Source organism: Pipistrellus kuhlii, unplaced genomic scaffold, assembly GCF_014108245.1.
Source record: "Pipistrellus kuhlii isolate mPipKuh1 unplaced genomic scaffold, mPipKuh1.p scaffold_m20_p_3, whole genome shotgun sequence".
NCBI lineage: Eukaryota > Metazoa > Chordata > Mammalia > Chiroptera > Vespertilionidae > Pipistrellus > Pipistrellus kuhlii.
In genome coordinates this window covers 40926218-40951615 of record NW_023425529.1, presented here as the reverse complement: position 1 = coordinate 40951615, position 25398 = coordinate 40926218, and the positions used below count along the sequence as shown (strand labels likewise).

The following is a 25398-nucleotide window of genomic DNA, read 5'->3' as shown; positions in this document are numbered from 1 at the left end:
CTAAGAAGGAGGTAACCACGTCTTCCTATCTCCTCCAGCGTCTAGAGCTGTGCGCCAACGAAGCGGAGTAGAATAATTTGTAGCCAACATTTTCTATGGCGAATTTTCCGCATCCACCTACAGTTTACAGGTTTCAGGATGTGTACTTCACTCCGCCCTTCTCTGCACACCAGTTGTAAGGTGGGGTTCGGGGGGGGGGGGGGTCTGGGAGGGGGGGGGGGGGGGGGGGGGGGTCCTGGGGGCAGGGCCCAGGCAGGCTAACCCTGAGCTCGCTTGGAAGAGGTTAAGACTGGTCAGGAATGTAGTCAGCCGGGGTCGCGGATGGGGGCGATGATGCGACTACACTTGGGCCACATTTTCTATTTGCTCTTTTATTTTAGGCTGTGGAGTAGGCCTGAGCTCCCTGGAGCTCTGCAGAAGTCACACAGCGGTTAGCTGCGCCCGGAACTCGGTGAAAACCGTCGGTGCCAGCGGCAGGCGCCCCCCAGCGCCCCAAGACGACGAAGCCCCAGCCGCGTCAGCCCAGGTCGGGGTGCCGCACCCGGGAACCCGTCCGCAGCGGGCTGGGTAGAACCACGGCGGCGGGCCGAGGGGGGATACGTCCCAATGATCACGGGCAGCAGCGCTGATCTGCACACACGTGAACACGGAGACCTCGCACGCACGGGGGACCCAAGCACGCGCTGCCCCGCGGACGGCGGTCGTGGAGGGACTGCACCGGGCAGGGTCTCCGGAACCAGAGCGCAGTGGTTGATCCCAAGTCCAAGATGGTTGTTGCAGCAGCACAGTGGGAGCTCCCGGCAAGCAGGGACGGGGCCTGTGGGCGGGGCCTGCCTGGTGGGCGGGCCCTGGAGGGGCGGGGCCTGGCGTGGGCGGGGCCAGGTGCCGGGCTGCCTCTGCTTGTCAAAAGGCAGCCGCGCCGCCAGACCTCGCAGCCGGGAATGCGGAGCAGCGCGCCCACCCGCCAGACCAGGTGCGGACCCCCCCGGGAGCGGCGGGGAACCGGGCCCCGGGGTCGGGATGAGGCCCGAGGTGGGGCCGTCAGGAGGACCAGGCCCCTGAGTGTCCAGGTGCAAAACTAGTGAGTCTAAGTCGCCGAGGCACAAACTTGGCGACTGAGATCCGGGCTGCCGTGCCATGAGGCTGGGTCACCGGAGGGGCAGACACTGTGGTCTGAGGAAGAGCTGAAGCTCGTGCCAGGCTGGCGAGGGAGCAGCGACCTCTTGGTGCCCAAGCAGCTTAACAGCAGACATGGTCCGCTAGCACGGTGCTCAGCACTTGGGCAACAAGAAGCGTTTGTTTCCTTCCTCTGTTGGGGCGCCTTGGCATGGAGCGGAGGAATGAGACAGGGAGAGACTGGCTGTCGATGGTGCTAATGTGGCTTAGGGGTGGACTGTGTGTGGCCTTCTGATCTTGTAGGAACCAAGGATGGTCACTTGCCATGGTGGATCTTTTAAGTAGAGTTTACTTTTCTTTTCTTTTCTTTTCTTTTCTTTTCTTTTCTTTTCTTTTCTTTTCTTTTCTTTTCCTTTCCTTTCCTTTCCTTTCCTTTCCTTTCCTTTCCTTTCCTTTCCTTTCCTTTCCTTTCCTTTCCTTTCCTTTCCTTTCTTTCTCTTTCTTTCTCTTTCTTTCTTTCTTTCTTTTTCTTGACTTTTTGACCACTAATGACTTTAGACCTCGTTGGCCCTAGGGCACTGGCTTTATTTTTCAGGAGCTGTCCATAAATGTCCAGCCAAACTCAGGGGCAAGCACCTAATGGAGGAGGGGGCTCCGGGAGCCGTTTCTGTTTGCAGAGTGAGGAGCTGGCACGTTGTGGCCGTGGGTGAGGAGGATTCAGGGGAAGTATCTAGGAGGGCACATGCGTTCTCGAGGGAGCAGTGGCCATGGCCCACCTCTCCATGGAATACGGAGGCTGAGACCCAGGCTGCCTGGGCTGGGAGAGCCCTGGGTCTCTGAGCCACGGCCCTTCCCGCATCTTCTCCTCCTCTTTCTCCTCCTCCTCCTCCTCCTCTTCCTCCTCCTACTCTGTGTGGTGAGTGAGTCAGCCTCCTGTCTGGGCTCAGCTGCAGCCAGAAGGGCCAGGGCAGGCATTTTGGGAGCATTGCTGGAGCTCTCCTGGGCAGAGTTCAGCTCTGCTCCTGCTCCCAGCTGGGAGGCCGCCTTCCTCGTGGCGGGTGGTGGCCGCTTCTGAAGGAAACACCGGGCACAGCGATCACTATGGGATGGCTAGGATATAACTCCAGAAGGGGTTGCCTGGGAAGGGATTGTGGCTTTGTGGTAAATCCACATCTCTTCTCCTTCCAGACCCGGAGGTGCATCCCAGCCCTGCAGACTTTCCTAGGCCCTCATTCCATGCCTGCCCCGTGAGCTCATTAGCTGCCCGTCTCTGCGAGTGAGGTGGTTGTGCACAAGGAGTCAGGAAGGTTTTGGAGCTAGGAGGCCATGGTGTTGGCAAAGGGTTTAAACCAGGCTGGGAAGTGGAGGTGACTTGCTGAGGCAGAAATGGATTATTTGGACACTGGAGCCTCAACTCGATGAATCAAAAGTGTTGTGTATTGGGGGGTGGGGGGCCTCTCTCGCCCCTTCCTTGTCCAGGTGCTGGAGGGGTTGCTTTTGGAAGGGTGTCAGGACTGGTGTGCAGTCTGGCCTGGAAGTAGTGGGACTGCAGTTTTATTTCTTTATTTTTTTTCCCCCGGGTTTTGTTTTGGACACTTCGATCCTTGAGCAGAAATAGAGGCCCCCAGAGTCCATTGCCCCTCACTCAACTGGCCTCTTTGAACCCATTGGAGAAAATTCCGCAAGCAGTTGTGGGGCTGAAACAAACTGAGAAAAAAAATCTGGGGAATTCAATCTGTACTCCGGCTGGTCCTATGGCTTCTGTTTGGCTGATCTCTCATCAGCCACAACTTGGACCCTTTCCACGACAGAGAATAAGAAAAAGGAGGGGAGAGGAAAGTTAAGAAAAGAGGAGAGTGGGACAGGAGGGAGGAAAAGGAAGAGAGTTAGAAAGCTTTCCTGACCCCTCACAGCTCTTCAGCCAAGACTTTATTTATATAAATACTGTGGAAGGTCTGATCTTGTCTGGGGCGCACTGGTTCTTGGTGCTTAAAGTTTCTCTGTCTGCTTCCTCTTCTCAATCTCAGAACTGGTCTCCTTTAGGGACTGAGTGCCCGAGAAAGCTGCACAAGGCCCTCCTGGTCCCCCACCCTTCACTCCCAGAATAGCTAGTGTGTAAAGCCAATGTTATCTATGTACAAAGGCCGGGGCTTAGTGGACCAGGCCAAATGGTCATCCACAATAGGAGAAGGCATTTCCGTCATTCAGTTCTTCACCCCACACCCTGAGGAGGCAGCGGCCATCCTGGCTGGAATCTGCCTCTGCTGGGAGCCTGCTGTCGTCAACGTCCCGCAGGTGGGGTCTTGTGGCCAGAGAGCCAGAGTCAGGAGCACCTGGAAGTCTGAGCTAGAGTGACATTCTCGTTGGTTACTGGGAGGGATGAGTTATAGGACTCCAGTTCCCCACTTGTCGCTGCTGCAGGTCTGTGTTGGATGCAGGTAGAGAGAAGTAAGGAAATGCCAGGGTTTGATTAACTGCCTCTTGTCTGCTCAGAAGGATGCCAGAACCCACCAGACCAGGCCTCTTCCCAGAGACAATCTGAGTCCAGGATGGGCAGCTCTGGCTGTTGCTCTGGGCCACCAGGGCCTCACTTCTAGTGACATTTCTCTGATTCCCCCTTGACCCGCCCGTGTCAGTGCCCCATGGATGGGCTAGCGAGTGACCGTGTAATTTATTGTCTATTAAGACTTTTGCATGAAAGGAGGTGCTATTAACAGTTATGTCCAATAAACCAAAACTGTCCCATGCAAAGTGGCATTTTTAATCATTCCAGTATAGTGGTTGGCAAACTCATTAGTCAACAGAGCCAAATATCAACAGCACAATGACTGAAATTTCTTTTGAGAGCCAAATTTTTTATTTTTATTTTTAAAAAATATATTTTATTGATTTTTTTTCATAGAGAGGAAGGGAGAGGGATAGAAAGCCAGAAACATCGATAAGAGAGAAACATTGATCAGCTGCCTCCAGCACACCCCCTACTGGGGATGTGCCCACAACCAATGTATGTGCCCTTGACCAGAATCGTACCCGGGACCCTGCAGTTGGCAGGCTGACACTCTATCCACTGAGCCAAACCGGTTTCGGCAAGAGAGCCAAATTTTTTAAACTTAAACTTCTTCTGCCGAAACTGGTTTGGCTCAGTGGTAGAGCGTTGGTCTGCAGACTGAAGGGTCCCAGGTTCAATTCCAGTCAGGCGCATGTACGTTGGTTGCGGGCACATCCCCAGTAGGGGGTGTGCAAGAGGCAGCTGGTTGATGTTTCTCTCTCATCGACATTTCTAGCTCTCTATCTCTCTCCCTTCCTCTCTGTAAAAAATCAATAAAATATATTTAAAAAAACAACAACAACAAAACAAAACAAAAAAAACCCTTAAACTTCTTTTAACACCACTTCTTCAAAATAGACTCGCACAGGCCATGGTATTTTGTGGGAGAGCCACACTCAAGGGGCCAAAGAGCCTCGTGTGGCTCGCGAGCCGCAGTTTGCCGACCACTGTTTTAGTAAACATTACCCGAGACCTAGTGGAGGTCACAGAGGGAAAGGGAGGTGGAAATGGGTTTAACGAGGAGGAGAACATGGAGATGGTGCTTAATGGAGAGGGGAAGGCGGGGATAGCTGCCCCCCAGCCTGCTCCCCACGTATTATCAGCCAGTTTCACTCTTCTCCCCGAGGCCAGCACTGCTCCCAGCCACCCTCTCCCAGACCCAGCCTGCCTCTCATTCGGGTGACTTCCTTTCACCCTTGACTTGGGACCAGCTTCACCTTCGGTTTTCCTGCCCCACCCCTACCTCAGACAGGGACAGGGAGGCCTGCCAATTCCCCTTTAGCTGCCCCGGGGGGAATCAGATTTAGAATAGAGCCAAGACTCAGCCCCAAGCTTCCTCTTCCCTCTTCCCCCATTTCTGCTTCCCAGATCTCTGGGGGCCATACCATTCCCCGGGAACAGCCAGCACTAACTCAGGCAAACAACTAGAAAGGGAAGCACAGTCAAACCCTGCCCAGGTGGGAAAAGGGCACAGGTCACGTGTCATCGGGTTCCGGGGACATGGTGAGCAAAGTGGAAGCCAGAGCCGGAGAGAAGCTGCTTCGCAGGAGACGGGGTCAGGTCCTGGGCCACTGGAGTTTAACTCCCTGGTCTGATCTGACTGTTGGGGAAATGGTCCAGGGTGGAGACAGGCTGTTCTTGCTCAACCCATGTCACAGGCGTTGGTGGCGGTGACTGCATGCTGCCCTGGTGACATGTGGAAGAGAAACTGCCCTCCCTTTGGAGTCCTTGTGGTCCAGATGCTCGGGGTGGACTTCCTGGAGAGTCCCCAGAGCAAGTGTTTGAGTGAATGGGAAGTCAGCACGGTGTGTGTGTGTGTGTGTGTGTGTGTGTGTGTGTGAAGCCTCCTTGATGACTGTTCTGCAGAAAGGAAGTCATTCTCATCACTGACAAATGACAAGAGCAAATGAAGACCTTTGGGGAAGTCCCACCCTTTTAAGTGACTTATGGGGAGGTAGGAAGGGGAGATACCTCCTGGGCTGGCAAGGAGGGGGGGGGGGGGGGGAAGGGGGCTGATCAGTAAATGGCAGGAGCGAGAGGCAGAGGCAGCAGGCTTCTGATTATGTGTCATGCTTTTGCAAACCTGCCCTGCAGGTCCCATGCCAAGACATAGACCAGGCAGTGTTCCCACAGCCAGATGCCACACAAAGTCCCCATTCTGCACAGGGGAGAGTCCTGATCCTGAGCAGGGTGTGGGCAGCTGCACCAGCGGGAAAGTGGAGTTTGGGCAGGACCAGCAGCTGGTTCCTGGGAAGCTGCTGCCTCTCGCTGGCCTTCTCATGACAGGTGGAAGCTCTGAGGTGTTATGCAAGGTGTCATTCAAGGCACTGTGGGCCACCTAAGGCTTTGCTGGTAACACATCCAGTGTGTGCCACCTGCTGGCACTGAAGCTGTAGCTCCAGGAACAGCTACTTACGGAGCCCTCAGTGGTACCGGGTGCTGTGCTAGGTGAGCGCATGGGCAGCCTTCCGAGCCCGCTGCCACCTGAGAGACAGAACCGCTGTGACCCTTCCACAAACGGGAAGCTGAGTCTCGGTGAGACTGAGAAGTGTGCCAAGGTGACCCAGCGGGAGAGTGGGAGTGTCAGGACTCACACCCAGGTCTGTCTTAATCTCCATGGAACCCTACCACCTTTGCATTTATGGACAGCCACAGGGCATTCAGGGCCATGCCTTGCACATAATAGGCCCGCAATAAACGTTTGTGAGCGGCAGGGTTAGAGTCACTGACTAGTTTGAACAAGTTGACCTGGGAGCAATCTTGGTTTGCCCAAAGGTTACTTCGGGGACAGTAGCCTCTCAGAAGGAGGCTCTCTCTGCCAACAGCCTTGGGCCTCTGTGCAGTCCTGGGTATCTGACTTGGGTAAAAGCAGCTGACAAGAACCGGAGGGAGGTGGCTCTGTGCTGGGTGATCGCATGAGAGCAAGTAAGACTTGAATGGTCTGGAAGGCAAATAAGAAACATGTTCAATGTCAAGCAAGCCACTTTATTGATAATCTTCTCTGAGCGGAGTGTGCCAAGAGAGAAAAGTCACCTGGGAGCTATTCTTGCCTTGTTTACCTCTGCCCTTCCTGGCTATCCTTAGAGAAGACTCTTGAATCTAGCCCGCATGGAGGGGGAGGTGGACTCTAGCCTCATCTGATAGCCTCTGCTGGGCATTGTGCCCATCCCGTTGCTTGTCTCCTTCCATCATCGCAGCTTCTCTTTGGAGCCAGTTACTATTCTCTCTGGCATATAGGCGGTGAAAATAGGTGGTTTAAAGAAGTGCGGTAAACTGCTCATGGCTGCATCGTTAATCCGTGACCATGCTCTATATTGCTTGCTGGTGCTGGGCTGGCCTTACAGACCACTTCAGGTGCCAGAGCCCAGACACAGAGATGGGAGGAGAAAGCACTCAGCCGACCCACCTTGGCGCTGTCCTCAGGGTTCCTTGGTAGACACGGCTGGCATGTTAGGCAGCGCTATTAAAAGTCGTGCCAGCAGCCTGGCAGGGTGATCGAAACAGGGGATTTGCATTGGGGGTTCAAACCCTTGTTTTATCACTTTCTGGCTTGTGACCTTGGGCAAGTTTCTTAATCTCTTCAAATCTCAGCTTTCTTGTCTGTAAGCGGGGGGTTATGAGAACTCACGTGTAGGATTGTGTGAGTATGAGAGATGCTGTAAATCAAGTGCCTGGCATGAAACAGGCCCCTGGAAAGCATGTGCAGACAGTCGTTCAGGAGATGCATGTCAAGGGTCTTGTGTGTGCCAGGCAGTATTCAAGATTCTGGGGATTAAACAGTGAAAAGACTCTTGCAATTGTTTTCCAATGTACTAGACCAGAAACTCCTAATTGCAAGAGGTTTCTTTAGAATCCAGGAATGGCAGTCTTGGCTAAGCTCAGATTCTGAACATTGATTTCTCTTTCTGTCATTTGTTAGCTGATGGGAGCATGGGGAAGTCCTTTGGCTTCTCAGAGTCTTCAGTTCTTTTTGTTTATTTTTTTAAACTGTGAAACACATGAGTATGCAGTACACATACGCATAGATTAAAGAACAATGTAATATATCCTATACCTGCCACCTCAGTTTGGAATGGAACAGTTACAGTACCTGAGAAGCACCCTTTGCTCTGCCCATCTGCATCCTCTTCCTTATTCTCTACTCCACAATAATTCATAATTTGAGCTTTGGTTCATTTTTCCCTTGCTTTTCTTTGTGAGTTATCATCTATACGTTTTTTACAAAACAATAATATATTTAGTTCTACATGTCTTTGACGTTTACATACATTTATGTTCTCTGTGATGCACTTTTTTTTTTTTACACAATATCATGTTCCTGAGAGGCATCCATGTCGACACACCCAGCTATAGCTCCTGCGTTTTCACTGCCTTGTAGCATTCGTTTGTGAGAAGATGCCACATTTGTATGTCTTCCCTCTTGTTGATGGGCGTTGGGGGTGTTCCCAGTTGGGGGCCACTGTGCGGAGATAATACTGCTTGGAATGTGTTGTGCTGGTCTCCTGTCTGCATATGTAGGCATTCTTTAGGGCACATCCCCAGGAATGGAACTGCTAGTTCAGACAAAGTTCTTTCTTTTCTTTCTTTCTTTCTTTCTTTTTTTTTTAAATATATATATACAATATATTATTGATTTTGTGCAGAGAGGAAGGGAGAGAGATAGAGAGTTAGAAACATTGATGAGAGAGAGTCATCGATCAGCTGCCTCTTGCACACCCCCTACTGGGGATATGCCCGCAACCAAGGTACATGCCTTTGACTGGAATTGAACCCGGGACCCTTTAGTCCCCAAGCCGACACTCTATCCATTGAGCCAAACCGGTTTCGGCAAGTTCAGACAAAGTTCTGTGTTTGGAATTGCTCTACAACGCCAAACTGTTTTCCACAGTGGTTGCACCCCCTCAAAATCCCCCTATTCCTTACAAGTAGTGAATAAAAGTTCTCCTTATTTCTCATCCTTTCAATATTTGGTACAGACTTCATTTCTAAACATTGTGCTAGGTGAGTTTCTGAAGTCCCTTTCAACTACAATAATTGTACCATCCTTGACCTAAGGACCTGGTTTCTGGCTTCTGTATATGCCATTCTGCTGCATTGTGCTCAGGTGGCACCAGACGTGCCACAGCCTGTCTGAGGGCCCCGGGCAGGGTCTCTGGGCGCCACTGAAGCTCTGCCTCTCTGTGTTTCCACCAGCAGCTGGTGAGGGACCCCATGGCTCCGCATCCTCCCCACACTTGGTGTTCTGTTCCATTTACTCAAAAGCCTGATGTCAGCGCTGAGCACACATGAGGTGCTCAATGAATGCCCATTGGATTGCGTTTTTTTGTCAAGTGCATTAGAGGGATGAATGCTTTCTTTTCTTTGGGCATCAGTTTTGAGAAAAGGACATGGAAGTAACAGAACCACGTGTGTGCTAGCTGGGGGCTGTGGTGGGATTTATGTCTGTCCAGGGCTTCTTCACCATTTCAAGGCTCCAGGTGAGGCAAAGTGAATTTAATAGTATTCACTGACTGACTATTCCGAATCTGGCCTTGTTCTTGGATGGTCTGATTTGTCCAATCTGAGAAGCAGGGAGTGGCTGACAGACTGGCAGGGAGACAGTGGAGGTGGTGCCATGTGGAAGGAGCAGAATGCTCACCGAGAACCCCTTCTCCTTCCAAGAGTTGAACACTGCTCCTGGGGGTGCAGGATTTAAGAGGTGCTAGATGTACCCACTGTTCTGGCAGCCACGTAAGCAGCCGGCTGCCACTCACCGGGCGGAGGAATGTGGCTGGCTGGGCAGTTGCCTGGGCCACCCCAGCCCGAAATCCTGTAATTACTCATCTAGTCGGTGCCTGTCAGCTCTGGAGGCAGGAGAGCACCTCTGCTCGGGCCTCCTCTCAGGGGCAGGGCCCCACAACTCTTCCGCTATCCCCCACCCCAACTCTGTCCCAGTGTTTCTCTCTGCATCAACCTTTGGCCCTCCTGAAGCTTACATATCATATAATAGCTGCCAGTGATTATTAGAACTTTCTGTATTCCAGACACTGCTCAATGTTTTCCTGCATTTCTCACTTATGCCCCTAAATAATCCTATGCGTTAGATAATAATATTTCCCCCATTTTACAAAGGAGAGAACTGAGGTTCAAAGCAATCGAGTGGCTTCCTTTCTTGCCCAAAGCCACGGAGCTCTTACATCAGAACCAAAGCTTAGGTTTGGGTCATCCCAAGTCCTGAATGCATGACCCTCCTCCACCTGCTCATTACCTTTCCACACAGTGTCCAGGCACTCAGCTCAGTCTGCCCCCGCTCCCCCCAAAGAGGCTGGAAAGGAGGCAGCAGGTGGTGCCAGTGGGAGGCGAGTGGGCCAGTTCCAGGCTGGCCGGGAGGATGCTGGAAAACACCTTCAGGGCAGAGTTCTTTGTTCCAGGCTCTCTGAATCGCCCGGCCTCTGCCAGGGGTGGGAAGGTACTCCTGTCCAGCCTATTTGGCAAGCACACCAACGTCTTGGGTGCCATGATGTTAAGAAGCGGGGGATGGGTTGCCTCAGGTAAAATTCCACTATAATGAACTCCATCTGAGACCTGAACAGCTCTGTCGAAGTGGAATTACGTTCGCCTGTGGGCAGTGGAAGAACTCAAGTGTGCAGCTTGGGAATCTGGAGGTGAAATGAGCTGATGTGCCACTGAGTGCTTCTCAGTGAAGCTCCGGAAAGGTTCGGAGCCTGGAAGGAAAGAAGCCAGACACTTCCCCAGTTTCTTCGAGAACGCTGAGCTCCTGGACAGCTGGGGAAGGGCGGGGGTGGCGGGTGGGGGGAAGAGCTGTGTGCTTAACTCCACCTGACAGGACTGTGACAGCGCAAGCCCTGCCTGCTGGGAGCCCCTGAGAACAGGCCTGAAACACATCTCTCAGGTGTCACCATTCAACAAGACCTAACCCATCGCAGAAACACACGAGAGATGTTTATTGGGTGGAAACACGTTTGTAGGCAAACTGGGTCCCCTGAGCTAGAAGGGAGAGTTGAAAGGCAACTGCTTTGTGTGGCTGACACATCTTTAAAGAGCTGGGCTGCAGCTCACATAGATTCCTCCCAGTTATTGAACCAGGGGTGCATAATAACGAGCAATCACCTGGTGGCTTGTGCCAGGCGCGTAACCTGCATTATCTCATTTAATCCTCAGACTTGTATTGTTATTCTCCTCATTTTATAGGTGAGGAAACTGAAGTTTGGGGAGCCCCGGTCATTGGTTCTGGTCACACGCCTGGGAGGGAGCAGAAGGCGGTCTGTTCTCTGCATCGTGTCTCCGTGATCACAGCGCTCCCTCCACTGGTGTCACTGTGGCCTGGTTCTGGGGGGCTGGGACTGGGGCTAAGAGTGAGGCTGGAGGGATACACGCCCTGGTTTGCCCCTGGAACTGCAGCCCAATGTGTCCAAATTACCTAATTTTTATACTAGAAAAATCGACATCCAGATTGTTTTTTTGTTTTTTGTTGTTTTTTCCCCCCGAAAGTGCAGTTTCTCTACTTTTCAAACAGTGACACTAATTAAAAGTGTATAGTTCCTGGTGGTGATGGGGGTGGGGCGGCACACAGAACACTCCCCTGCAGGCCTCCAGTGTGTGCCCTGGCCGTTTCTTCCCTTTAACAGGTGCCTGTCCCATAGAACGGGACCGGGAAAGTCCTTGTTTATATAGGATTTCTCACTAAAGGCACGACAGAGCACTCTCCATGGATACCTTATAAGGCAGAGTGGGGCTTTTTCTGAGAGACAGAATGAAATCTTTCAGTCTGATGATATTCCATGAACGAATCCTCTCTCCCTCCTTCTCTCTTCTCTCCCCTACTCTGTTTTCCCAGTCAGTTGTTTCTAATAAATATTTTTCTAGCATTCATTAAAAAGAAAATTATTAATAGAGAAATCAAACAGAAACTAAGAGTAAGGAAAGGGTCTCTAAGTATTAAAAACAGGAATGTTCTGGAGGGCTTGGTAGGCAACGAATGGCGCTTATCACGTATGATCTGCACTTTGGGCCCTCCTGGCAGTGAGGACCTCACGCTGCCACAGAGGGTCATGCTCCGTGGAGTACTTCAGCGTGTTCTCTCACAGCCTCTACTCTACTCCTGAATCTGGTCCTCCTCCTCCTCATAAATACCTGGGAGAATAATCGTAAACTGATTGAGTAACATTTTTATGGGTTAAAGCAATTTTTATAACACACTTCCAGTATTTCATCTCTGCTAATACAACAGTCCCATGAGGTGGGCAAATGGGTGTGGCTTCCACCAGCCTTTCCCCACCTGCCGCCCTCACTCCTCACCTGGGGCCCACAGGTGGAGCGAGGTGGGGCAGATGGTCCTGAACCCCTGACTAAGGTCCCCTCCTCCCTGAAAATCCGATCCAGGGCAAGTGTGGGGTAGACATGGGGGGTGAGGGGGAACCCCTAAACTGACTCTGGATGGCCAGTGGCCAGCCTTCTCCCATGCCTACCCCTACCGCCTGTCACCCTGAGCCATTGTTTCCCAAAGCTGAGCAGAAAATAGCTCACTAGGGAATTATTTTTGTCTCTGTTAAACTTCAATCCCCGAAGTACCTGGCGGCAGAGTTGTTTTTCAGGTCAGCGGGGGGAGTTCTGGGAAAAGTAAGAGGTGGGTGGAGGGCCGGTCACCTTTCCCCTCTGGGCGGGGATGGGCCACAGCCCTGGCCTCCTCCCTACCCATCAGGCTGCCTGACAGCAGCAGCTCCAGCTGACAGAGAGGAGCCTGCCCAGCCAGCCGGAGCGGAGTTTCACTCACAGCTCCTTCGCTGGGCCCAGGCTATGAGCTGGTGCATCACATCCCTTCCTTCCGGGGGGATGCTTGCCTTTGCTGGAAAGAGTTGTGTGAAGGGAGTAGGTTGTTTGTTACCCAGTACAGAGGCCCAGGTGGGCAGCCAGGGGAGGGGTGGGGGGGGCAGCCAGGGGAGAGGGGGCAGCCAGCTGACTGCTGAGGAAGGAAAGAGGTCGTTCCTCTGGAGACCCTGGTTTAGCGCCTCCTAGGCAGCCTTGAATGCTGCTCTGTGTAGCAAATCTGTGCCATCTTTGCCCCTGGGCACCAAAGAAAAACAAGGAAGAGGAAGATGGCCAATGGATAGGGCTGGGGAGGGGGGTGATAGCTTGGAGGGAGTGCATGGGCTACCACAAAGGGAGCTATTTCCTACCACTTGGTGGCCCTGAGAAAGAATCCTCCTGACAGATTAGGACGTTTTGACCCGAAACATTGCAACAAAAGGGTACAGTATTTTTCGGACCATAAGACTCACTTTTTCCCCCCCAGAAGTGGGGGGGAAAAGTCCCTGCGTCTTATGGTCCAAATATAGCCTACACATATACTTTAAAAAAAAAGTTTTTTTACTTGCCCGGCTCTGTGTGGTCTCTGTGTGCTTGCCCGGCTCTAAAATGGTTCTAAATGCTGCTGTTTACTTTACAGGGTTGATTACATGTGTTTATGACTGTGATGTTGGGTTTTAATGCACATAAAATATTTTAGGACACTATTTGTTTCAGAATCTTTTTTTCTTCATTTCCCTTCTCTAAAAACTGGTGCGTCTTATGGTCCGGAGCGTCTTATGGTCCGAAAAATACGGTACCTTTTGTGGTAGCTCTGAGGGGAAGGCTGGGCTTGTGTTACATCAGCCAGCAGTGCGTGTGGACACCCTGACTCAGAGTGTGGGCTGGCATGTGCCCACACGTGCAGGGGACTTCCCACACATGTCCATGCTGCACGTTGTTTGTGACCATCGTGTGTTTGTGGCTGATGCTCTTCCTTAGAGCGATTCCTGGAAATGAGGAAGTGACCTTGCTGACCAGGAGAGAGGAGTGGGCCCTGGGGATGGGTGGAGTTGGGTTTGGGATCAGTTGGCTGTGGGTAACTCGGGTCTCCCTGTGCCCAGCAACCATATCTGGCCACCCTGGACAGATTGATGCATTAAATATGGATTGAACTGGTGATGTGTGGCTGAGAGTTCACCAACTAACATCTGGCCTTATTGAACCTTTTGTTCTTTTCATTTTCTCTCAGAAAACAGTTTTCCCTATTCATCTAGACTGAATTTTCCAGAACTCTCTCCTCTATTTCTCCCTTCCAGCTCAGTTCCTGATGGTCCAGGGTAAAGGATTCCACTACCCCCCCCCCCGACCCACCCCCCAAAAAAGGAGGGTACGGGTGGTGGTTCTGGGTGAGTACCAGCTGGGACCTTAACTGAGCTACAGGGGTGGCTGCTGCTTTGCTGACCTTGCAGGCCCTTTCCAAACAAACCGATGGGAAGGGGCCTGTTTTCATTTACTTTACAACATCAAGGCTGATTCGGGTTGAAATGGGGATCTGAATGGAGTCTGAAAGTCTTCAGTTTCAAAATACTATTACAATAATTAAAAATTCCTGCTATTCAATTTTCAGTGGTTTTATTAGAAGTATGCAGTAGAATAAAGAATAGAATATACTTCCTATTAAAATGGCCAGTTGTTTCATCTCTTCCTGATACCACTCCCCCCCCACCCCCCTTCAGTCATACGGAGCTAGTTTCTCTGCCTCAACTACACTCTTTCCCTTTTGCTGCTTGGCCTTTGCACATGCATATCTGCTAGGGACCCTTGTTCCCCTTCTTACCACTGCCCATCTCAGTGGAGAGGCTGAGAAGTCACCTCCTCTAAAGAACCTTCTCTACCTTCCAACACAGGCCAGACGCTCTCTCTCCTGCATGATTCGTCACACCTGTGCCTACCTGTACCACAGCGTGGACTATACTGAATTGTAGCTCCCGTTGGCCTCCCCCAGGACACAGTGCGCGTTAAGAGGGCAGTGTCTGTGTGTGGCTCGCTGTCATGTCTGTGACTTCTACGAAGTCAAGTACTTAAAACCAGGCAGGGTCACCGTCAAGCATAAGGCATCGGAGGCCAGAACCAATGCCCACCACAGTGTGAGGCCAAGAAGAAATGCTGTGCCCCCCCCCCCCCCCCTAGCTTTCCCCCAGAGGAAATCTACACAGAAGAATGCTGGAACCGGACCATACAGAAGCTCTGGAAAAGCTCTCGAAAGGGAACCCTTCTAAACAGGACCTGAGGAGCAGCTGGTGTCACCCGAGCTGACTGCTCTGCTCTCTAGGCGAACAGGAACCTCCCTGTTGGCCTCAGCCCTAGAAGCTTCATGAATACGTGAGGAGTGTCTACCCTGGCTAGCAACCCAGAAGGTAGAGAGGGCGCTTTTGGGTATATCAGCCCCTTACGGGATGGAAGCCGCCTGATAGAGAGTTATCCCAGCCCTCCCCGTCGCAGAGGACCCGGGTTCCTTTATTGATCCTGACAGAGGCTTCAGAATCTATCCCACGATAAGTGAATGGCCTCCCAAAGCCTCCAAGGGCTGGAGGCAACCAGGAGTCCAGGCTCACTGAGCCACAGCCAGCCCAGTGTCTAGGTTAGGGGCCGCAGCAGGGCCACCTGCTACCGGGGCATCTGCAGCCTTCACTGCCACCTTCAGGTTCCACGCCCTCTTCCCCGCTCCCCCCCCCCCCCCCCCCCCCCCCCAGCACCCCACTGCAGCCTTTCCCAGTGCTCTGCCTTCTGCTGCATGCACAGATGGTGGGGGAGGAGGTGCCACTGCCCTGATGACCAACAGGGGGACATGATGGGATTGCTGAGCTTCGGGCCGCACTAAGAGGAGAACAGATGAAGGACAAGCTCTAGATGACGTAGGATGTAGGCGACAGTGCTGGGTGACAGAGGGAAGGGAAAGGTGATGAGTGTGAGAAAGGATAGTAATCAGTGACACCTTAGAAGCCACGGGCCTTACCCTCCTTGTGGAGGAAAAGTCCAGATGTGTGATTCAGCCGCCCTGCTCGTTGGAGAGACAGTAGAACGGTCCTTTTCTCCCCACCCTGAGCAGCCAGATTTTTAGAAGCCACAGCCAATGGGTGGGGTGGTCAGTTTCTTCCCAGTTCTGCAGAAATGTGGCTCTCTGGGTAAAGTTTGCTTGGGGTGGAGCGTTTGGGGTGAAAGCAGGCTTCCCGCCCCCTCAGCACCTCTTTGGGCCTTGCAGGTCTTCTCATTTTCCAGGCCCTCAGCTCACGAGCTATTGTATAACAGCTATTGTTCTAATAATGAGCGAACATATAAAACTACAGTGTGCCAGGAGCCGTGCTGGGTGCAACCCCGGATATCTTGGTCCCCACAATAGCCCTGAGACAGAAGTGCTATCATGTCTCAGGGGTGGGTTGAGGAGAGCTGGATGGTGGTTGGGTAACCAAGGGCGTCAGCTGGCCATGTTGGTTGTGAGGTAAACAAGGGATACGATGCCAAGGATCTTGAGTATCTCAGAGCTGGCGGGCCCGGGGGCTGGGTACTGTCCTTCATACAGAACAGGAAAAGTCTGAGTGATTCAGAGATCACACCGGTCCCAGAAGAAAGACGAGGAAAAGAAGACTGGCTAGGGAGGTTGTAGGTGGAGCGGGCCTCCAAGTCATCTGTCTGAGCAAGGGTGGACTTGGGCTGGGGGATGCTTAGTCTGGGTAGAGGCCCCAGAGGGCTAGCAACTGGGCTGAGAATCTCTTGGGGAAAAGCAGCAGCTCTCTCCTGCTGTTCTGAGGCCATTGGGTCTTATGTGGGAGAGATTTCATTAGCCATCCGCTGCATCAGCAACAGCAGGGGTTCAGGTCTCCCCGGGAGAGGACTGGCCTCACTCTCCCTGTATTCTTGGTGCTCTTCCTCTGGGCTGCCTTGGTTTCTATTCCTTGGTCTCTCCAAGTCACCGGACACAGAGCCTCCCTGCCCTGTCAACTTTCACCTGTAGCTGATACCCCAGGGAAGTACCCTCATCCCAGTAGTTGAGGAAAGCAACTCAGAAGGAGGAGAGAGCAGGTCAGGTGTATCCTACTTCCCTCTAAAATGAGGATGGGGAACCTTTTTCTGCCAAGGGTCATTTAGACATTTATAATATTCTCAGGCCATACAAAAATTATCAACTTAAAAATTAGCCTAGCTGAAACCGGTTTGGCTCAGTGGATGGAGCATCGGCCTGCAGACTGAAAGGTCCCAGGTTCGATTCTGGTCAAGGACATGTACCTTGGTTGTGGGCGCATCCCCAGTGGGGGGTGTGCAGGAGGCAGCTGATCGATGATTCTCTCTCATCGATGTTTCTAACTCTCTATACCTCTCTTACTCTCTGTAAAAAATCAATAAAATATATTTTTTTAAAAATTAGCCCATATTTAATCAAACATTTAATTAGGTCACTCCTAATGTCTTGACAGGGCCAGACCAAATGATTTCGAAGGCCTTATACAGCCTACGGGAGGGATGTTCCCCACCCCTGCTTTAAAATATTCATCCATTTCTTTAGGCCCCGGAGGCCAGAGCAGGGAGCTGGAGTTGGTCAGGCAGAAGCGAGGGTGACCTCCACTCACCTCTTTGTTTCTCTGTATTGCCTGTATGGGTGGAGGCTGTATTGAGTGGTCCTACTGCAGTCTACACAAGGCCTCCTTCGTGGCCTCCCACAGCTCCCCTCCTCTGAAGAATGAAATTCCCTCTCCTCCCACGGCCCATTTCTCTCTCACCTCACTCTGTCCCCCTGGAAGCTGCTCAGGCTGGTGGTGAGAGGTCTTGGGATTTGGCCAGGGTGGAGGTGGAGAGTCACTTTCCCTCGTTGTGTGGCTTTGGACAAGTCGCTCCCCTCGGGTGGCCTCAGTTTCTTCAACTGTAAAACCAGAGACATTGGGCTGTAGCTTATGAATGGGTTGGTGCCCTATGCTTCACTGGCCACTGCTGCTGCCCACACTTTCCAGCGGTGACAGGGCATGGCCTGCCTGTTACCTGGAGAGCAGTAATCAACCCAGAAATCTTGTTGACAAGGCTGAGGGCAGAGTTTCCACTGGAAAAAATCAGCTTGCAGGAATAATTGCTGCAGATAAGAAATGGAAATATATCAAAGTAAACTAGGTATCTCCTGCTCCATGGCCTGGGGCCTCGTAGGACCCTGCCTGAGACACTGCTCCGCTCCAAGAAGCTGCCAGTGCTCTCAAGAGCCGCTCCTGGAGGCAACCAAGGAATGACCCCAGGAAGTCATCCAAGGAGTGGCCAGGTGGGTAGAGTGGGAGTTTGTAGCCTCATTTCTCTGGAGTGACCTGTTAACCCTTGATGCTACATGGGGCGTCAGCCCATGACTTTTATTTATTTTTTATTTTTTAAAAATATATTTTATTGAATTTTGACAGAGAGGAAGGGAAAGAGATAGAGAGTTAGAAACATCGATCAGCTGCCTCCCTCACACCCCCTACCGGGAATGTGCCTGCAACCAAGGTACATGCCCTTGACAGGAATCGAACCTGGGACCTTTCAGTCCACAGGCCAACACTCTATCCACTGAGCCAAACCGGTTTTGGCAGCCCATGGCTTTTCGAAGGTTCTCCAAGGTGCTGTCTATTCCCCAAAGGGTTACTTACTGAGATTGCAGTTTCAGTCCCCAGTTGGGGCATGTGTGGGAGGCAACCAATTGATGTTCTCTGTCAGATCAATGTTTCTCTCTTCTCTATCCTCCCCACTTCCTCTCTCTAAAGTCAAATTTTTAAAAAGAAGCACCTTCAGGGCTAAACTCCTTTGTGCAACTGCTGAGTCATCAGCCACTTCATTTCCCATCATTCAGTCAGTCGTTAAATAGTCCAGTGCACCTCCTATGTGTCTCAGAGCTCAGTGCTGGGACCAGGCTACCCTGGAAACAATGGAACCCCAGACGGAGGGGGCAGGAAGGCTTGGCGGAGCTCATGCAGCTGTTCACACAACGTCCTTTTCTTGGGTGAAGACTGTTCTCTCCAGGTGAAGGCCACGGAGGCTGATGCTGTCTGCATTCACCCTTCCTTACTGCCCTGTGGGACTCAGGGTCACACCTGGCAAATTTAGGAGGTCGAATCAAATTCAATGTAGCCCAGTCTAGCCTCCTCTGCTTCTCCCCTGCAACCTCACTCACATCATAACAATTTTCCTCTTTATGACAATTTTTCAGCAGATGAGAAACGAGCCCCTTCTTATAATTTGCACAGTGGCACCATGTGGTGGCCCTGCTGACGCCTCCTTGAGAGACCCTGTGGGAATGTCCTCCTAGGTTTCTCTTGGGTGGCTGCAAAGAGCTGGTCTAGGACCAGTGATCTAAGCAGCGTAACGGAGAACTTTCTAAACATAGAGCCACCCAAAGAAAGTGGGTTGACCTGGGAGATCATTCTCCACATGGAAAAATGTTCAAGTGCAGGCTAGCAAACTGGCTAGAATGTTGTGGGGGGATTGAGGTGGTTAGACTAGGTAGTGTGAAGTTTCCTTCTCAACTTGAGGTGTTCTGAGATGACTGGTATATGTTTGGTTTTTTTTTTTGACATTGTAATCTGCAGAAAATAATTTCCAACCATTATCACCCATATTTAAAATATGTGTGTGCAGGAGCTGGGGAGACAATGGGGGTGAGAAATGGGTTGGACGAAGTATCTATTTCTATAGCACGCTTCCTCTCTTCTTGCCCTCGTGTTTGCTCTGTTCCCCCTCAGCTTCTTCTGGGAAGTAGGTAATGCCAAGACTGCTCTGGAAAAAGAGTGTGGGTATATGTTTGGGCTAGTGGAGAAGGAAGAAAGGGCATCACCCTGGCTGGCCATGATATTGCCGTGCCCATGATATTACAGTGGCATAAAAAGATGCCAAGTAAAGAATAAGGGGGGTCAAACAGTGTTCACCTCGCAGGGCAGAGCTGAAAGGATGATTAAATGAGAAGCTGCGAGGGAAGGCGTGCACGCACATGTTCAGTTGTGGCTGGCGTCCACACGGGCCCGCCTGCTCCAGAGAGCCCACGTGTGGTTGACTCTGTACCAATTTTAGGAAGCAGCAGAGTTTTCTCCCCTTCTGGGAAATCATGTAGCTTTCTATTTCTTTCTAGACGTGGGGGAGGAGCTTGTGTCCGTGTCAACAATTGGAAAGCCCGGTTTTGATCACTCCAGCTCCAAGCCCACTGAGCTAGGCCCCACTCCTAGGCTTCCCTTCTCCACGGGGCTCCTTGGGGGCCACATCCTTCCTGCCCTGTCTGCTCCTCAGCCTCGGACGGTGAGCGGGCCTCCCGGGACTCATCTGGTTGCTGGGGGTCAGGGAGAAAGCTCGGTGAGGGAGTCTCACTCCTGGATGGTCTTAGGCCTCATCATGATGGGGATTCCGGCCTGGGAGCCGCACGGCACGTTTTCAGAGCAGCAAAGCCCTGAGAGGTCAGACCTCTTGTCCTCCCAGAGTCACGGCTGCACCACCCTCAGGGCTCCGAGGAGAGCGCAGTGAATGTGGTGGCGGGACCCTGTGCCCAGTGGCTCTTGGATCCTTGTCTTGCCTGGGCTCTGCCCAGGACCCCCTGCAGACACCACTCCACGAGGCTGACCTGATGAGACTTGGCCTGGGATGCCCATTTCCCAGAAGCCACTGGGAGATGGGGCGCCTGCCGTGTGAGCTGATGGGCAGACGTGCCGGAGAGACAGTGGTTTTGGTTTAGATGACTGGAAGGAAACATGTTATCTCTTCATTTCTTGCAAAGGCGAGGTCAGGCCCGGGGTCAGGTTCAGGCAGGCGTTTGATGTGGGACACAGACCCTAGAGGAATGGAAGCCAGGGGCTTTCTGCGGGGCTGAGCTCCACCCCCTCTGCCTCGCGATGGCTCTGTGCAGGGGCTTTGGGTATTTCTAAAGCAGAGGCAGGAGGGGGTTGCTGTGGGGACAGCCCCAGCAAAAGCAGTGGGACGTTCTGTGTACTCAGAACATGAATTGGGGGTGGGAGTTATGACGTGACAAAGGGGGCTGGTAGTAAGAGGTGTTTTTCCACTTGTCCTTTTTCTTACCATGTCTTTGCCTCGCATTCCACACACTTGGACCTGAGAGCTGCCCCTAAGATAATCTCTCTGACAAGGACCATCCAGTAGTGCACAGCTGTAGGGGAGGGGAGGCCGGTATGTGGAATGGTATTTTCCCAGATAAGAGGGGCTGGTTGGCACTAGCCGGTTTGGCTCAGTGGATAGAGTGTCGTCCTGTGGACCAAAGGGTCCCGGGTTCAGTTCTGGTCAAGGGCATGTACCTCTGTTGCAGGCTCCTCCCCGGCCCAGACCCTGGTCAGGGCACATACAGGAGGCAACCAATTAATGTGTTTCTCTCACATCAATATTTCTCTCTGTCTTTCCCTCTCTCTTCCACTCTCTCTAAAATCAATGGAAAATATGCTGAAGAAAAAAAAAAAAGGAGAAGAAGAAGAGAGTTGATGGGCAGAATGCAGGTCCTGACTCAGGCCTCCCATGCCGTGATTTTGGGAGGAAAAGACATTTTCCCCTCGTGGCTTGGGGATTATTCTTTCCATTGCTCCCTGACTCGGAAGAGAGAGGTGTGCAGGGCTTTGGCTTGGGGAAATGACAGATGCTTCCCTTGGGAAAGGCAACTGGGCAGAGACTCCAGGCTAAGATGCCTGGAGTTCATATCTGAGCTCCAAAGACAGTCGAGTCCTTTGTGCCTCAGTTTCCCACTCCTGAAATCGGAATAGTAACAGTACCCACCTCGAGGTTGTTGTGAGGACTAAATGAGTGAGTGCATGTGAAGAACTTGGAGCAGGGCCTGGCATGGTGATAGTGTCTGTGCTGATGCTTATCACTGGGATGGGAGGAGCCAGCAGGAGGCAGTCAGCCCGTCCTCGTGTGACCCCTGGCACCCCACTTGCTGGGCCATGGAACCCACTGCAAGTCACTCAGAGTTCCCTAGACATTGGTGCTGCCATCTGTAGAAGGGGCTGCTGCTCACCTCACAGGATGTTATGAGCTGACGTGAGATCATACGTGTCTGAGCTTAGCAGGCTGGCACATAGTAGGTACTCCATACACTTTATTTTTTAAACTCAAGAGTGGTGTCTACCTGGATCTCGTGTTTGACTTCTGAGCATCTTAGAGGTGGAGGGCAGGAGAGCAGGGGTCCTTTCTGTTCCCACCGTGCTCTCACCTCAGCCTGTGGGAGCAAGCAGGGCATCGGAGGGTGGACAAGGCCACAGGGTAGAATCCTGAAGTGCGTGGTCAGCTGGGGCCTTGGGCACTACAAGCAGAAGTAGCAAAGGAGAACTTAGCTTGGGGGAAAGTGACAACATGTCTGTCCCCGCAGGTATGCCTCCTCCTCCCACCCAAGGTCCCGGGCAGCGGGCCAGCCTGGCCCAGGTTACCTCAGTTCATGATTCACGGGCGTCTTCCCCGGATGTTGCATGGGGGCTGGCAGTGCCTGAGAGGGTGGCAAGTGGGCTCCATGGGCTGGTGGCCTTAGGCCTGGGCCCAGATGTTGGACGCCCCTTCCCTGTCTCATCGGGCCACTAGGAGGCAGGGAGACCAAAGCTGGGGGTCTGAGCCTTCCCCATCTGGGAGGCTGTCACCAGGCTGCAGGGTCAGACACCTGCATATCTCTCATCTCCCCAGCCACCTCCTGTTGGCATCAGTGAAGGGAGGGTGTGTGTTGTGTGTGTGGGCGCCTACGGGTAGATAAGCGGGGCTGGGTGTGGATGGAAGTGGGGAGGGTGAAATTCTGCCAGCCCCACCTTGGTGACCCATCACGCCACTAAAACCCAGAGACTGGGCAGCAGCGTCACCTTCAGCCCTCGCTGAGGCCGGGGGAGTTAAGAAACTGTCTGGGGAAGAGCTAAAAGTGGCAGAAAACATCCTGTTTGCAAGTGCGCAGCTGGATTTAACCCTTGCAGTACCGTGCCGCCTACACCCAGTCTCCACAGACAGGAGATCCCAGACACCTGTCATTGACGCCGGCCAGGCCCTGGGCCGGCTCCCAGGTCCCCTCAGCTCCCCTGTGTCTGACATGGGGTGTCCTCCAGGCCACACCGGGGCTCCACTTCTCAGAACACCCTTCTCGCCTGGGTGAGAGCCATGGAGCAGGAGTGCCCCCTTATAAGGAAGCCCTCCTCCCCCGGACACCCTCTGTGCCAGGGAGGAACCTCCAGCCCCCACTGCTCTCGCTGCTCCTTGCTTCTGCCCACCCCAGGGAGGGCCGTGCTGTCTGGCTCCTGCCCCCTCACCCCTGCCTCTGTGACACAGCAAGCCTGCCCTCAACAAGTAGCTTCTGTCAGGTCTCAGTCCCTGGAAAGAGCCTCTGTCAGCGGCCTGTTGGGCTCCTCAGAGGCCCGGCTGCGAGGCCAGCGCTGAGCTGTCAATAAAATGTGTCCTCTCCTTTCCTTTCAGAGCCCTTTCGGTCAGAAGTGTCTGCAAGACCTCACAGAAGGGCAGCCCTGGACTCGCTTTACCTGCCCCCTGCTCCTCCAGGTGGGTGCTCACCCTGACTTCCTGCTTCCCGGGGCAGGATGGGCCATGGGGAGTGCTGGGCTTCGCACATGCGGGCTGGTCCTGTGTCAGCAGAATCCGAAGCGGCCCGCAGCTGAGGCCCAGAGACCTGGCGGAGGAGTAGTGGGGGCTCAGAGGGAGGGGCCGGCTGCCTCCAAGGCTGGGACCCCGGGGACCATCCAGCCTGGTGACATCTCCTCTCCTGCTCGCAGCTCCTCTTTCTCTCTCCTGCCCCCCAGTCTCTGCCTGTGTGCCATTCGTGGGACTGCCAGGCCCCCAGCCATAGCTGCCTAGGCTTCTTTTCCACCTCTGGACTCTGGTCCCCGACTCTGGCTTCCTGGCATCAGCAAAATACTCCATGCAGGGCTGCATTTTCTCACAGCTCACCCGAAAAGAAAATGGTGCTTTTCTCGGGAAGCCGCTGGCTGCCGGGCCCAGCCCTCTGGCTGCCTCACCCAGAGCCCCTGCCAGGAGTCTTGCTGATGTCACGTTCCCCAGCCCTCTTGTATGGTAACATCTCCTAATGAGCCCATGTGATGCCGAGCATTTCTTACACGGGTTTGACTGACGTTTCCCCACCCCCACATCTGACTTCTCTTTTCCACCAGATGTTTGGGCTCTTGGATGATGCAGACTCTGTGGCAACGTCATGGTGACAGGGGGTTGCGACATCTCAGCCGACCTGGGGTTAAGCCCCAGGCCTCCTAGACAGTTTCTCCCGTTGTCCCGCAGTGCGATTGGGCCTCCGGGATCTCTGCCCAAATGTTAGGGGGGGGTGAGACCTGGTAGCCAGGAGCCAGCCTAAACTTGAAGTGGATTCTATGGACACGCTTGACAGACCCACAGTCCCTTTTTCTTTCATTTTTAAATTGTTTTAAACTTGTGAAATGTTTTATATATACAGATAGGCATATAAAACATGACAGTATTTTAATAATAAGATCTCATATACTTACCACTCAAAGAAATAGATTGTGGCTACTACATAATGCCTCCACATGCCCTTTCCTGTGCCCCTTTCACCCCCTCAAAGGTTTCTGTTAATCATTGCTTTATTCTCTCTCTCTTTTTTTTTAATTGTTTATTGATTTTTAGAGAGAGAGGGAGTGGGAAACAGAAAAACATCCATGTGAGGACACAACATCCCCCCCCTACTGGGGACTGAGCCTGCAACCCGAGCATGTGCTCTGACCAGGAATCAAAACCTGCAACTTCTTGGTGCACAGGATCACACTCAACACAGTGAGCCACACCAGCCAGGCGCGCGCTCTCTCTCTCTCTCTCTCTCTCTCTCTCTCTCTCTCTCTCTCTCTTCTCTTCTCTTCTCTTCTCTTCTCTTCTCTTCTCTTCTCTTCTCTTCTCTTCTCTTCTCTTCTCTTCTCTTCTCTTCTCTTCTCTCTCTCTCTCTCTCTCTCTCTCTCTCTCTCTCTCTCTCTCTCTCTCTCTTCCCTCCCCCCTCAGTATATATAAACATTACAGTTGAGCAAGTGTCAGTCTAGCTGCAGCAGGGAAAGGTAATGTGTCACTATTATCACGTTAAAGTTCCCAGGAAAAGCGGAGCTGAAGGGGAAAGTGAGGGGGCCTACCACCCCAGGGCTGCTCTGTGCCTTTGGGACTGACATCCCATGTCCTTATCCGTCCCACTTCTTTCCCTTGGCTTGAAGCTCTTTGTGGAACTTTAAAAACATTAAGTATTCATTTTGTGCATTTTGTAATCATAGTTGCTAGAGATACCTCAGGCTTTGGGCTTCTCTGGGCCTCATGTGTAAAGAGAGTGATAATAGCACTTCCCGCATTGGGGTGATATGAAGATGAAATGAAATAAAACTCTCATGGGCTTTGATGTGTCAAACCCCGGCCCAGGGAGCATGTGCCTGGTCATCGAAAAGAAGCTCCGAGCCTCCAAGGGCCCCCAGAATCTACCGCTCTCACCTCAGGGTGAAAGGACATGGGTGGGAGGGAGGAGGGGACTTATCCCCTCGTAACTGGCTTTCTCTCTCATTTTTCTTCTGGCCTGAGGGACCCTCCTACTGTGGGGCCACGGGGCCACTTACACCTGTGATGACCCTTGCAAGGACTCAAATAAAATGGGAGGCAGCAGGGTCTGAACCCATTTTAGGGAGGCCCGGGGTACCCCAGAAGCAGCTCTGAGGCTGACCGTGTTCAGGATCAGAGGCAGCAGGTGGAGCCAAGGTCCCAGGGTGCCTAATGGGAGAGTTACATCAGCTGCTTCCTGAAAAGGATTTCTCTGAACTATTATAGTTTGTTCCTTCTATCTCTTTCCCCCTTTTCTCAAGTTTGAAATCCATCTCTAGATGATGATGTTTTCTTTATAAAAGCCATCTCTGAAAACAAAATCGGTTCTTTGTATATGACTCACATTACTCAGAAGGATGTTGAAAAGAATGTGC

The 25398-nt window shown here is 52.5% G+C and overlaps 1 protein-coding gene and 1 long non-coding RNA gene across 3 annotated transcripts in view; both read left to right on the top strand.

Moving 5' to 3' along the window:
• Positions 1–893: 893 nt before the first annotated feature.
• LOC123653298 lies at positions 894–19756 on the top strand. The gene is made up of 3 exons (XR_006743030.1): positions 894–973; positions 9262–9270; positions 19595–19756. It is a non-coding gene; the product is annotated as an uncharacterized LOC123653298 (long non-coding RNA).
• A 3132-nt stretch (positions 19757–22888) lies between these two features.
• Positions 22889–25398, top strand: part of VDR (vitamin D receptor) — a 37792-nt gene continuing 35282 nt past the window's right edge. The window contains exon 1 of one of the 2 annotated variants that reach the window (XM_036456978.1): positions 22889–22968. The gene's annotated coding sequence lies outside the window, so the exon portion shown is untranslated. Of the gene's footprint in view, positions 22970–25398 lie in introns of both variants that reach the window. The other variant, XM_036456979.1, reaches the window with a different exon arrangement.